This window comes from Gymnoscopelus braueri (assembly GCF_963280865.1).
Source record: "Gymnoscopelus braueri genome assembly, chromosome: 5".
Classification (NCBI taxonomy): Eukaryota; Metazoa; Chordata; class Actinopteri; order Myctophiformes; family Myctophidae; genus Gymnoscopelus; species Gymnoscopelus braueri.
In genome coordinates, this window is record NC_137606.1 from 30,476,339 (window position 1) to 30,492,367 (window position 16,029).

Genomic DNA, 16,029 nt, shown 5'->3' on the forward strand with positions numbered 1-16,029 from the left:
TTATCTGCAGGAAAACACATTTTGGCTGGCGCTCATCCCTGTGCAAGGGGCTGGGGTTGCTGACGTTGGAGTCCCAAGGCTTAACCCGGGCTTACCTCTCCTCCTGTCTCACAGTAGATATGTCCCATCTCTCTTAGCCACAGCACTAGTGTCTACACAAGACACTAGCATTGCAAAAAAAATGGACAATTTACAAAGCCTGTGGAGTTATTAAACTTTAATCCTGTGAAGAAGAGCATAATATTCCAACCATAAATTATAGATGACACAGGTTAGAATCCACTATATGACCTCTATTCCACCCAAACCCATCATGGTGGGTTTTAATAAACTGTATTATCAACTGGCTGTGGATCCTGTCAGCACCCAGATGGAATTTCATTTATATAATAGAAAACTAACTAAAGCGCTGGTAGGAGCCAGTCGGAGACAGAATCTAATCCCGATATGAATTACCACTAGGGTTGTTCAGGGTCCGGCTAAACCTGTGTATACAAGGGGACTGTGCGTTTGGACAATGTATAGAGGGAAGACCTATGGTGCAATATGAACAGTAACGTTTGTTTGTTTGTCACAGGGGCGACCGCGACTCAGTGAGTGTACTGCAAGTGATGCATTTCATCTATCAGGTCCTAAACAGTTAATGCTGTAGTTGTGGTACTGAATTGCCACTTCCCCATCTGTCAAAAATTGGCAAAAGGTGGTAAATGTTTTCAAAAATTCAGCAGAGACCAATTGTCCTTCATCTCAATGATTTGATCAATCCCCCCATCCAACCCCACCCGACATGAGCAAAGCTGGCTGTCCTCCAAACAGCACCAAGGGCTGTGATTGTCTTTCCACAAGGTTCCATGTTGTTCTCTAGCCAGCATCGAAAGGTTACACTGACAACTCTATGGCATGGTGTTGCCCTCAGGCAACAAACTACTGTATTGAAATATATAATACAAAGAAAATCATATCACCGGACATAAATGAAGGACTGAAGGGGGGTGGGGGTGGGGGCAGTCCTTTCAAGATAAATATCACTTTTTAACATGTTTATGATTATGTACATCCATATAAATATATATACACATCGTGCATGTGCATGAATAGTAAAAGTGTATTTCCTTTTTTTCTGTTTGCTGCCTTGGGGCAACATTCTGCATTTACACCACTTTTGTTCGGGCAATATCATGCTAAAGTGGTCCCAGCTGACATGAGCGCTCACAGGCGAATAGGAGAAGTGCAGACAGGCGGTGTCTGTTTGTGGTGGTTCTAAAACTTCCAATGTGGTGCATGGAAGTGGTTTAGTCAGACTGAGGAGTGAGGACCCTCTCAGTTGTACTCCCTGGATAGGCCCTTGGGCCGTTTACTATTCAATTAATGACAGTTATATGGTGGAATGCGATATATTATTATTAATGCTACACGCACGCACGCACGCACGCACGCGCACACACACACACACACACACACACACACACACACACACACACACACACACACACACACACACACACACACACACACACACACACACACACACACACACACACACACACACACACACACACACACACACACACACACAGGATTAGTGAATTTATAGATAGATATTGTCAGGGACCCCCAACACCTACAACAATTGGGAGAAATCCTTTTCTTGCCGAGAGAGTTTCCCGCAAAGAATAAAAGGTCATACTACAGAGGGTTAATTTTTTTAACTACTGATATCCCACTACATTCCCTAGATTTATCAAAAAGTTATACAAGTTGTGTACATTTATGTACTGTATAATATCACTTGTTTTTAAAGGAGAATTTGTGAAATAGTTGTAAATAAGAGAAATGATCCCAGCAGCTACAATAACCTATTCCGTCGTTTTACTGAAATGGTGCTGACAAGTATATATTTTGCAGTGCAAACGTATTCCAACTTTACTCATGAAACCTACATTTTGAAGAAAGGACCATTTCAGCTGATTCCCACTTTTTCCCCTTTGTGTGAGACGGTAAGAAAAACCTTCCCTGCCCACAACAGAACACACCAGTACAGCGCTAGATCAGCACGTTTCATGCCCAAGGCAAAAGTATAAGGTACTGCACAAGTTTGAATGACTTAATGTCCCAGCTCAATTTCATAAACAAGGATATTATGCCACTGTATGATCAGCCTAATGTTTGGCTAAACATTTCCCATAAATTACAAGTAATAAATTGGAGATAATAGATGGTCATTAATGATACTGTGAAGTGGGAAAACAAAACCTAGCTAGTCAGCATGGTTTATCAGTCAGAGAGATCAGATTGTGGCTCAGACAATACTTTTTGTGGCTGGGAACAGTTTGTAGCTGTCAGACATAGGTCATATAGCTGTCTTTAGCTGAGGTCAGTGTGTTTGTAGTGTGACCTGGAGCTGGGGTGATTTCCTGTATCCCATGGTTATCCCATACAAGTCCTGACCAGGGGCCTCTCATTAGAGACTAGAAACTCTGCTGTTAAATTGAAGGGCAGTGATGTTGACTCCCTGATTCTGGTGTAATGGGACCCAGGGTCATCATTATCAAGTGTGCAGGGCCTACATCATGGAGGCTTTTATGGTTCTTAAACAGCTGCTTTTATACCCCCCAAACCGCATTCCTCTTCCATCTCCTTCAGAGAACCTCCCTTCCCCACAATGCTAATCCTGGACAGTTAGAGGAATAGTGTATTTATGGGATGTAAACATTGTGCAGCTGCAGCCTCTCAGAGTGGGCTTATGCTGCAATATACTGTAGAGAGGACAGCCTGAGAGGAACATCGTAACACTTTTGGCTCCATTGTCGACCTGAGGATTCAGCATCACTCTCTTTAGGAACTAAACAATACACATTCAAAAGTGTTACACATCATCCAGATACTATCTAAATTGATTACATTTTCAGCATGAAGTGAACTAGATGAAAAATGCCCTCCATATGTAATGGGGTTGCATACTGTAAATCCGCATAAGCATAAACAAGAGCTGTACTAACGGAACGTGTTTGTTCCTCTGGGGATCTTTGAGTTCAACTAAAGGATAAACAATGTTTGCGAGGCACATATGGCCCATAGCTACAGAGGCTTTGGAGACCCAGCAGTGGCTGTCAGCCGTGAACATGACTATCAGCATGGCGGAGACACAACAACGTGGAAGCAAACACAGTAATTACCCAGTCAGAGAGCAGGATTGTGTTTGTGGGTAAATGACGGGTGGTTATGATAAGTGGTGAGGCTATTGTGCCAGCAGGCCCTGCCTAGCCCCACCAAAGGTGGGAGTCGTGCAGGAGAGAAGATTACCGTTGCAACTGTCTCATTGGCTCACTGCGTGTGGGCCTCATAAAAGAGCGAGCTTGATAGCTGCCATTACAGTTTTTTTTTGTTTTTTTCCCGCTCAGAAGCAAAACACCTCCAGCAGTCTCTCCTCCCCACAGAAATGAGAAGAAATTCAGCATTAGTCAGTTTATTGCCTAAAACACATTGTTTGATAGGGAATAGTTTAAATTTTCCAATCACAGTGGTGAAGCCACGCAGGGGTTATAATTGAGCATACTTTACCATTTCCATGTAAATGAGGTTCATTGAACACTGTTGGGGGCTACAGTTGCATGCCCTTGTTAATATGCACATCTTTGACAAGGTGTGCATTTTTCAAGGCCAAATATTTTTTTTACCCTTTCAAAGCTTAAAGTGAAACAGAAAATCAGGTACAGTAACATGTTGCCTCGAATGTTGTGACCAATATAATGCTGGTGTTTTAATGCCTTTATTGCCTGGGGCATGCGGCAGAGAATGAGCATCTAATTCTTCCCTAATGCCGTTTCCCTGTAGAATTTCGACCTGTCTGGCCTCATGTATGAGGGTGAATGTATGTTCTGAACTGCCCCCGCTCAAAGCATGCTGCATGTGAGGTGCGTCCGAGCTGCACCAATTGGCTGTGATTTAACCCCCAAGGGGCCAGGCCAGTGTGTGGTCCTGGGGTCAGCCAGGCCCCCTTTTTTAGTCTCTGCTCTCTGCTCGGCTTCTTTTATGCAACTCTCTCCGCTAGTTACAGGAGCTCTGCTTCTTTTGCAGGTGCTGACCTCCTTCTCAGGCAATCCATCAGTGGCCTATGTGTGCACTGTACTGTGTGTGTGTGTGTGTGTGTGTGTGTGTGTGTGTGTGTGTGTGTGTGTGTGTGTGTGTGTGTGTGTGTGTGTGTGTGTGTGTGCATGTTTGCATATATACCGTATATATGCACACACACACGTGCATGCATGCGCGTCAGCGCGTGCACACACACACACACACACACACACACACACACACACACACACACACACACACACACACAGTGTCATCACACTAAGTACAGCTGGGCCAGGGTTGCAGGTGAGCAGCACACAGTGGATCTACTGTAGATGGTCTGGGTTGGCAGTAGGAGGACATAATGATGGGACATTATAAGGAAGTGGCTTACTAAGCTCCCTTTAATTTGTGAATAAGCATAGAGGCCTTGGAACTGTGGCTATAGTGCCTTCCATGTTACCGGCACCCAGAAAGACACAACAGTCTCTTAGCATTAAGTGTAACCGTCAGCAGAGCACCGCGAAGAATAAATCGAACAGCGCAACCAAGCAACACATTAATTTCACGTAACATTAGGGGACTGAGTGATGATTTATCAAAACAGTGTTTAGTAGGAGTAGGAGGGGAGAAAAAACAAGGTACATGCATTAACTTCTGGTTGACATGGTTGTACACAGTGGTTTATGTCGCCTTTAAATGTGGCCAGAATGTACAGGGGGAGGAACACATTTGAATTTTATAGTCAATCAGTCACGAGAATAGTGAGTCGTGTTAAAACTATATTTACATACTGAGAGAATGAGGAAAAAGTGAGCTTAGCTCTCAGAGGGATGGTTGTTTTCCCATCCATAGGAAACAGCATCCTCTTGTACATACCGTACACTAGCATGCATGCAGATGCTTCTATCGCACAGATTCATGATGGCTTCTCAGCACATTGTGTAACTGATACTTCAAATTTATAAAGAGTCACAAAGGAATTTAGAAGGTTGAGCATACTATAGAATACAACTGAAGAAATAAGTGTTTTCTGGATTCAAGAAGCTGTTGCAAATCTACGACTAACTACTGAATTTGAAAAGCAGCACACAATTATTTTAGCTAGTTTCAGCATAATGTCATGAGGGAGAGACTGGTAGAAGAGAAGGTGACGAAGTTGAAGGCTCATGGCCATGTTGTTAAATTAGCGTAAGGAGATTTATTTACCAATGGAGACATAATATATATATTATTAATCCCATAAAGCATTCCCAAACTGTCACAGTGAGTGATAAAATATGGAATTTGTCTGTCTCTGGTTAATAATATTACCCAACGTGGTAAAGTGCCTGATTCGAATCCACCATGGTGTCGAGCGTCTACACAAACACAATTGGCCCGTGTTCGGGGGAGGAAGCTGGGCGGCGAGGGTGCTATTAGTCACTGCACGTATTCCTACAGGCTGGGGGCGGCACCTGTCAGTGGGGAGTGTTTTGCGGGAGGAGTAGGGCGAAGTCATCCCGGTGGGGGCTCCTCACTGGCAGGTGAGTCAGTAGGATACAAACAGACCCAGTTGTCCAGAGCGCTTCGACCGCTATGTCATGTGCATAATGCAAACAAAGCCGGGGGCTCGCGACTCTTTCAACTTTTGAATGCTCCAAGCTTTTATTTGCGACAAACAGCAGATACAACGTTTCGACCCTTTCAGTCTTTTCAAGTATATATTATTATGTGCATAATGTATAAATGGGACCGAGCGACTTCGGTGGGCACACTGCGCCGAGAGTGCACTCCAGGATCCGACCGATATGCCCATATATGCCAATATGTAGGAATATACTGATGACATCAGGGATCTCCATATATGGGTAAAAAATCACACCCTGTGTGAAGTGGGCGGTGTCTTCCTAGCTAACCACAATACTGAATGGAGTCAAAAGATAAATACAAAAGATAAATACATTTATTGAAACACTCTTTATGATGGACAAAACCATAACTTGAAAAAAACAAAATTTGGTTTTTTTCAAGTTATGGTTGCTTATATAGGGCTATGCACATGTGTCATGTGACACTGGCCAATCACAGTCCTGAATAGGCTGTGATTGGCCAATCACAGCGCAGGATAATTCTACTAATTTCCTGGGCCCAGATCACAGCGCAGGAGTTAGTACATTTTTCCAAATCTCACTTATAGGGGCGGTTTCACCGCCCAAAAAATCACACCCTGTGTGAAGTGGGCGGTGTCTTGCTAGCTAATCACAATACTGAATGGAGTCAACCAATCATGTACAAAAGATAAATACATTTATTGAAACACTCTTTATGATGGACGAAACCATAACTTGAAAAAAACAAATTTATGTTTTTTTTCAAGTTATGGTTTCTTATATAGGGCTATGCACATGTGTCATGTGACACTGGCCAATCACAGTCCTGAATAGATTGTGATTGGCCAATCACGGTGCAAGATAATTGTACAAATTTCCAAACCTCACTTATAGGGGCGGTTTCACAGCGCAGGATATTTGTACATTTTTCCAAACCTCACTTATAGGGGCGGTTTCACCGCCCAAAAATCACACCCAGTGTGAAGTGGGCGGTGTGGTCACAGTGGTCATCACAGTGATGGAAGAAGTGATGGAAGAAGTGATGGAAGAAACCATAACTTTAAAAAAACACATGTATGTTTTTTTTTAAGTTATGGTCCTATTTATAGGGCTATGCACATGTGTCATGTTTCCCTAGCCAATCACAGTCCTGAATAGACTGTGATTGGCCAATCACGGTGCAGGGTTAGGGGTGTACATTTGTGGCCAATCACAGCGCAGGATTTGGTGTGCAAATATCCAAACCTCACATATAGGGGCGGTTTCACCGCCCAAAAAGGTACATGGACTGACAGACACAGAGATCTCCATATATGGGCATAAAAGAGATACAGACAGACGGGTATAATGGGTACTCTGACAAAGCCCCTGACGCACTGACACAAACATACCGGTCCGATCGGCGGTGCGATGTACTGTAGGTGTGAGGGCCACATAGCAGCCCAAACCTCTTGTATATATATTTCCCCTTTCAGATGAACATGCTACATTGTTTGTCCAGTTCTCCAGTTCCAGCCTGTGGTCCAGTATTAAAAACCTGTTGGGGTTTGATCAGAGTTCAACCCCAAGAAGCAAACTGAGCACACGGCAGGGCCCTCTGTGCATTGCTTAGTCACATTATCCACCCCCCCACACACACACCCGCCACCCCAAATGTCATTACTCCCTCATTACTGGTTCCAACCCAGCCATGGGGAGACAGCATGGAATCATAAAGCACTCATTTAGTGACAGATCCAGCTGCAGATTATACTCTGTATTGGCCTGGATGGCATTGTAAAACATTTCCACACACACACACACCCCCACACACACACACCCCCCCACACACCCCCCCCCCCCACACACACCCCCCCCCCACACACACACACACACACACACACACACACACACACACACACACACACACACACACACACACACACACACACACACACACACACACACACACACACACACACACACACACACACACACACACACACACACATTTTGGGGGATGCGTTTTACAATATTGTGTTCATGAAATGAACACATCTACAAACAAGGTGCTTATTATTTTTGAATTGATATGAGACATTTCTGCTGGGTTACGTATCATAAAGTATGACTGCATAAAATAATGTTTAATATTTCAGGGTTTACACACCAGGTCTGAGGAAGAGCCTGGTGGCTCGAAAACGTTGCCAAATAAATTTCGCAAGTGGGAGCATCATACTATATCATCATATAATATCGTGCAGATATTATTCTTCTTTTTGTTTTTTGTTTACATATAACGGATATGCAACATGTCAATTGGACTACCTGCTTGGCTGTCATCACAAAGTGACTTTGGATTTCAACCCTCCTAACTAACTAGTTCAATGAATGAGCATGATTTGTCACAGTGAAACAGCTGTTAAGCTAGACCTAGGGATTGCACTATGTTCAATTAATGATGCCAGAATGAAATATTTAGATGAGTCGCATTGATAGAAAAAAAAGGACAATGGAGAAAAAAGCCAATGCTGTATATTAACCAACAATATGTGGGCAGTCAGTTAACTCACAATAGGCAGTCTGCAGCCACTCATTAGAGGGAGACAATCGAGAGCAAACCCACACAACCACAGGCCCTGCCCTCTCTCCCCCCTGACATTTGCTCAGTTCTTCCATTGTCTCAATGCATACATATACCAACATTTGCCCTAACCATGTACTGTAGCACAGTATAAAAAAATGTATTTACACTTACCTAAGAGAGAGAAGGTCCGGAGGCAAAAAAGGGGAGAAAAAAAGAAAGAATTTGGATATTAGTTGTTGCAGGAAATAAACACAACAAGGCTGCAACCCAATATGCATGACATTTGATTGTGTTTGTGTCAATGGTTTTCTACGTCCATAATAACATGACATATAACTTATAAACTACTATGGATGTAGGATGCACATACAATACATACATTGCCTGTCTTTGTGGTGTAGTACATAAAATCTATCCACCAAGTAGGATCTTGACATCCTGAACGATTGAACAAGGCACCTTTTGTCAAGTGTAGAAAGGACCCATTGAAATAGGCAAACATAATGGAGAAGAAATAATTAAAAACATCCACCTTTATCATTACGGCCATTTCCTATATCCATGTTTATAACCAGGAAAGATCTGTTTAAGAGCCACTGTCTGATCTAATGAGATGTCACTTGATTTAGGGTGAGTCCGCTTGAGCGCTACACTGTTTCATGAAGGCCGCTCTGACGGTCAATAGAAATCAATACAGCCGATACAATTATTAATACAGTTCTAGGCAGTTGGATGTGAATGAGACAGATGACATTAGCCCAGATTGATCTGGAGGGAAATAGATTTCATGAAGCACTGAATGCCTTCATTATATTTCACATAATGGAGAGGCTCTGGTTTCTCAAATGTAGGAGCAAAGCATTTCTTCAGTTTCCACTACAATGTTATCAGCAGTGACATGGTTCAAATGATCAATATGTTTGTATGACACAAACCATTTATTGCCAGTTATTATTGGTACATGTCTGGGAGTCATTTACTCTCTTTTACATTTCCTTTCAATGTCTACATTTAACAACAGGCTTTGTTTTTTAATTAATTACGCTTTTCTTTAGGAAAATAAGAACAGATTGATGAAACATAATATACAATACAAAACATGGATATTCTGACTAGACACAATGTTAAACTCAAACACTGAGGCAAATAGTAAAATACTGCTCGTCAATCACCTCACTAATAAAGCATGGGGGTGTCTTCTCCACAAGAAGATACAGAGTCTCAGCTGTCTGTCACAAATGAATATTCACCCTGCTGACTATGGGTCTTTGGCAGTAAATAACAGAGCATTAACATTGGCAAACACAAAAATATGTTTCCTGTATTTGGTACAGAGGGTCATGTTTGAGTAACCTCTAGGTCTACAGCACAAATTCCCCATAGCTTTGTTTAAATTCAGAAGCAATATTTTCTGTTGTGGGTGGGGAATTGAGCAAATTAAATGGGTTTTATTGGAGATTTTATTTAATCTGAAGCCCAGTGATAAGCCATTTTGATTGGAGGAACTGGCAAGCTAAGTTACTAATACACCAATGTAGGAACCACGCTGTGTTGCTTCCTACACGCGTGACAGCATCTCATTTGGTCCACATTATAGATTCATTGTACTTCCATAAACCTAAAGGATTTATTTCCTATAATGAAAAAGATTTTTGATGAGCTATTCTGGGAACTGGACGAAAAAGTGAAGAGACGATAACCTCTTGATGTTATACAGACATCATAATCAAACTAAATTAGCTACACATGTACCTTTATACAAATATTATCTTTAGTATATATATAGACAAATTGAAGATTTAGCAGACCAGAGCGAATTACAAAGTGCAAGACTGCTCTGTGCATAACTGGTTTCTGTTAGCCAGTAGTATATGCCGGCCAAAATAACCAATCTACAAGCTCCTAACGTGCCACATCGCATCACAACACAACTATTGTGAGCTTGTATTTCTGCTATTTCTGTCGAATGATTGCCCCAGAATATGGCTCTTATAATGTTTTCATAATGGTGTCATATCTGTTAAGTAAAAGCCTGGGGAAGTGCAATGGAAGGAAGAAGTTGAACGAGTCACAGTGTGTCCTGGATTGTGTCGACACAGAAGCAGCTGGTGTTTGAGCTAAGCAGCTGCTCTTGCTCCTCCCAGGCCAGTCAGACAAGATGGGAGGGCTGCCCTCTTTCCACTCAGGTAGACTGGCAAGGCCACCATCAGTGTCAAACATAATTACTGTATAGCTGGGCAACACATACTTTCACACACATGCACCCACACGCACGCACGTGCACGCGCACGCACGCACGCACGCACGCGCACTCGCACATGCACACAGAGCACACTACATTCTAAATACCACATTCTCAATGTGCTAATTCAGGATTTGCCATGCTAAAGTACTATAGAGCATCGCAGTTCCCGCCCCTTCCGGGTTCCACCGCAAAATACTCAATGCATTTTTCCCATTGACTTTTCCAAAAATATTTATATCTATTAATTTAAGCCTCGAATCAAGCCATCATGACATGACATGAATCATGACCATAAAACGTTTGATTCTGTGATTATTTTTTTTTGAAAACGGCAAAACAAAGGGTATTTATTAAATATAGTATATCATATAATTAAATATAAAATAAAAAAAAATCACAGAAAAAAACGTTTTATGGTCATGATTCATGTCATGTCATGATGGCTTGATTCGAGGCTTAAATTAATAGATATAAATATTTTTGCAAATGTCAATGGGAAAAATGCATTGAGTTTTTCCTTCCGGCACCAGGAAAAACCAGGAAGTGGGCGGGAACTGCGATGCTCTATTAACGCGTAGTTTAGACCATCACCAGAATTCACCCATTGTCAGCCTCCTGATTGGTCCCTGACCGACCTACCACCAGGCTCCTTCCGCATAGCAGCGGTTGTTTATGCTGAGTTTGCTAAACATGAGAAAAATATCCAGTTTTTGGAAGAAAGAAAAAAACAGGTTATGCCAATCATTATACTGCACACAAGATGTTCCTTAATTTTTACTAAGACCAAGTCTAAAATAAGAATTGAACACATGCAATATCAATACGAGGCAACTAAAAAACAAATTATTTTTGTGGTAGTGGATGAGAGAGAGGATTTTTGTCCCACCTAGCAACAGCAACCAATGGGTGCGGATTCTGCGGAAGAGGGGCGGGACGTGACAAAGGGTGCTTGTCGAGGAGCGAATTCCCCGTGAGAAGGAGGCCAAGTCAGCAAAAAGCGGAGTGGAAAAGCTGAGGAAAGTCCAGCTTTTTAGCTGAGGTTTGAGGCAAAACGGCAACCAATCAGATCAGAAACATGCTGTATTTTTCCAAGAACTTCTTCCTTATTGAGGCATATAAAGGTGATGACGATGTTTTAGATGTTTCTGACTGATAGATATATTTTCATATCTATGTATTAATGATTTTATTGTATAGGACATATACATATATTGTATTGTGTTTGACAGTCATGGACATACATAAAAGGCCACCACCATTTGCCCCAGACTGCATACAACCCTAGTATGCAGCCGTGAACTTTACTGCAGTCAGTACACGAACGATAGCTGAGAAATGTTGTGGATTCGTCTGGCCAAGCACCTGGGTTTTGACTAACATCATTGATAACTGAATTCCTTGCCGGGGCCCCCCACCCGGCGGTGGGGCTTGAAGATAACTGATTTCCGGGAGCTCCATTCTGACTTTGCCTGAGACCACGGTGGATGGTTCTCGAAGTTACGACAGACGAGGTCATCCTGGCTCCTTGAAGTGATAACATGGCAACTCCCCTTGGTTGTCAGACTCTAAACAAACCCCTTTAATATAATGAAATCTGCGCTATTGAACCAGAAGAGACTTTTATTACAGACCACCAGGTCGCTTTAGATCTAATTGTTTGTACTGCCTTATCTCTCTTCATATTTTATGCAAAGTTAATTGTAATATAACCACCTATTATAACCAGTCGTGTCGAGTCTTCTTTTTACACATACCTTTTTATAACTCTCACCTTTATAATTATATTTTGCCAAGGTTCTGGTTCCGAACGATAGATTGGGTTAATTATTGCAGTATTGCCTATTTTTCCTAATCTATCACTGACCCACCCATTTAGCAGAAAGCCACTATCGCTGATGGTCTAAACTACGCATAAGGATGCATGAAGGTCAATTCATGGCCATGTTCCTACTCTGTTCATGCCGTGCGCATACGTTGGAAGGTGGAGAAATCGGGACCACTACATCTGCCACTCCTCAAAGACTAAAACCAAAATATGATATAAATATAATATCTATCTGCATTTAAATGCCTGTCTGAAACATGTCTGGGCTCTGAAGATAATAGTGCACTTATCAAATGATATCTGCCATATAAACAAATCACTGCTGAAGTGACATGAATAGCTGAATATTGATGTTGATGTGACTGACTAGTTTGGATCTGACACTGGATTGAGGCAGTCAGTGGAAGCAGTGTAAAACACTAAAAGATTGTTTTATCATTTCTCCACAGCCTCTGCCAGAGTTTTATCTACTATGAAGAATTATCAGGTTCCAAATGCTTTGGCACAGTTCAGGTTCACATTAAGTTATCTGTGTGCATAATGGTTCATGCCGAACAAAGACTTTATTATAACTAGATTATAACAGGATAGCCTTTAGCTCCAATGTGGGTGTTGAACACACCAATCAAATAATTTTGAATTCAGCAATCTAAAATGATGCCAAGGCTGTAATTATAGATCAGAAGCTTAACCTCATGGAGATTTGAACAAAAAGGGACAAACACAGCTCATTTTAATCACCAGCGACTGACTTGCTGCATGTGGAACTGTGCTAATAATTCTTTAATTAACATGTTGAGAAAGGGCAGTGATGGTCCCCTCCCCCCATGTTCTCGCTCTCTCTCTCTCTCTCTCTCTCTCTCTCTCTCTCTCTCTCTCTCTCTCTCTCTCTCTCTCTAACAAACAAAACAAAAAAAGTTAAGTGGAGATGTCCTCTTCACTAGTATGTGTGTACCTACAGTATGTGCAGGACAGAGCATGGTTGGAGATAGAAGTATGGACAGAAGCAGAATCTGTGACAGAGGGATTTATTGGGGTGCATTCACACTTAGTTGAGGCACCACAGCAGAGGTAAGCAAGTAAGTGTTACAGTACACCCCTGGCCTCAACCCAATCCAACCCTCACTAGGCTGTGGGACTTGCCTGTCATGAATGTTTTCAGGCCAGTTTCAGAGTGAATCCTGGGAAAACGCTGTAACACTGCACTTCAATCTCCTCCCCTGCTCCCTCTATAGATGGGGAGCAGAGAGCAGCTGGAGAGAGGAGATAAAGTCATGTTCTCTGTTCCTTCAGCATCCCAGTCTACCTTGCCATGTTATCCACAGTGCTGGAAGGACACTGATAGAAGCTCAAACCTCTAGAAGGGCTGGGAGTAGTAGAAAGTGGAGGCTTTCATTCCTACTTCCTGCCCACAAGAGCACCTTGAACTACTGCCTCTCTTACCCTCTGTGTTTTCAGTTGCTGATTTGATTTTACTGATCATCCTTTCTCCATTGCTAAACGCTATGCTGTAACAATATAATGCAGACGCCTCGCACGCAACTCCCCACCCCCACCACCATTTCGTAATGAAATTAGATTTTGCCTCACTGGAAACACCGCCGGTGGCTAACTGAGGTGACAAAGAATATCATCTTCAAAGGTTACTTCCTTCTTCTGGGTTCATATTGCCTTTTCTCTTGCTATCACAAGTACAAGTTCATCACTATCCTAAAGAAGAGAAATATGAGGGGCTTTTAAATGGCATCAATAAAACATTTTTATATAATTCCAGCACTGAATATTGAGAATGATATATCTCAATAATCACTTTACTATTTGTTTTTTTTACATGTTATGATTAGCCATGAGCACTTTATCATCTAATGCCTTTGTATTATGTGGTCAAGTCTGTGGGGCATATTGTGATATTAATCAAAACTCTAATAAGATTAAATGTAATGGCAGATACCCCCAACTATCTGATCGCCCCCAACTAATGCAAGCTGCATTATTCTAAATATTGGAACGATTGTGCCACTGAGGGATCAGAAGTTGTATTTCCTTTTAAAGTCAATAGGCTGTCTTGTTTTATGCAATTGAAAGAAAGCATCAAAACCATCATACATCAAGTCCATTGGCTGAATGACGGGTTAATTAGAATCCAAGGAAAGGGCTTCTCCAGTAGCTCTTATGACTTCTTCAAAGCACTAAGCCTTTCATACCGTTTTCACACACTGGGTTAGGGTTTCCCATCCCCTAAGTATTAAAGCAAAATGGCCACCATGTGTATATTCAATGGGCATGTTGTGTCATGATCCAAGTAATCCAGGGAACCTGCGGTTCAAGAGTTATAGGTCAAAACGCGAAGCGACCTGTTAGAGCGCCACCATGAGGCCGATTTGAAAACAATGGGGCAGAGGTTGTGCGTGCAAAGCTTCACGCCGAATGGTCCAACGGTGATTAGCTGCTCTTGGACGGACAGACAGACAGACAGACAGACAGACAGACAGACAGACAGACAGACAGACAGACAGACAGACAGACAGACAGACAGACAGACAGACAGACAGACAGACAGACAGACAGACAGACAGACAGACAGACAGACAGACAGACAAGACAAGACAAGACAAGACAAGACAAGACAGACACGCGGATGGACAGGAGTGAAAACATAGACAACAAAAAAACTGTCTCAGTTTTTCACCCATTAACACACCATAGCAGACAACCTGCTCATCAGGAGCAATTAGAGGTTAAGTGTCTTCTTGTGTGCTTGTGTTATTATTACTGCAGTTTTCTACTTAGCTAGATGCAAGGCAAATTGGCTCCTGAGTAACAGCGACACATTATCGTCTGCTTTGTGCCCTGAAATTGTATATCTCTCTCCAAATCCCAATATGAAAACCCATCTCTTCAGACAGAACATTTCGTCCCCCTCGCTCCCCTTAATCAGATCCCCTTCCTTATATCTCACTCTAATTTATCCTTGTCTCGATTAAATAAACCCTTCTTCTACCCTCCCTTATGATGGCACTGGCCGCTTATCTGATCTTCTGGGATCACAGGAACATTATTAAAAAGTATAGCTCTGACTTTTGTACTACTCCTTCATATTAGTTGCTTGTAGATGTTGATGTATTATTATTGTAGGAAGTGTAGCTTATTCCATAGTTGTACTGAATATGTTTGAAATGTACGGTACAAATGTTTGAAATGTAATTTTCCAATTCGCAATATACATTTGAATACATGGGGTATAGGGGTAAAGTTCGTGCCCACCACCATAGTTTGCGGCTGGGGAGGGCATTGTCTGTTGCTCTAATAGCAACTCCTACAGTTTAGTCGGGTCCCTGTTCAGCAGGGAGAGGAACTGGGACCCATAGCATGTTCCCCTGCACGTTTTACCTTATGCTGGTAAAACTCTAATAAAAGATCAAAACTTATTAGGGTGATTATAAGGTTCAACATTTGAATATGGCTAGTCAATTGTATTTATGTGCAATTGTCTATTAAAATTACAAATTACATATTGCATAACAATTCCATAATTGTCATAAAGTGCCAAATGTAAATGGAATACATAAGTGGAACATTTTAATGTAATATGCATACTAAATATAACATTTTCCATTCAATTACACTACCCATAGACTTCCATCAACAATATCTTATCGGCAGCTTTTGGATGTTTCGTCAAGTGTAGAAGCTCAGAGTCAGCACAGAAAATCACCAAGGCTTGCTGCACTAA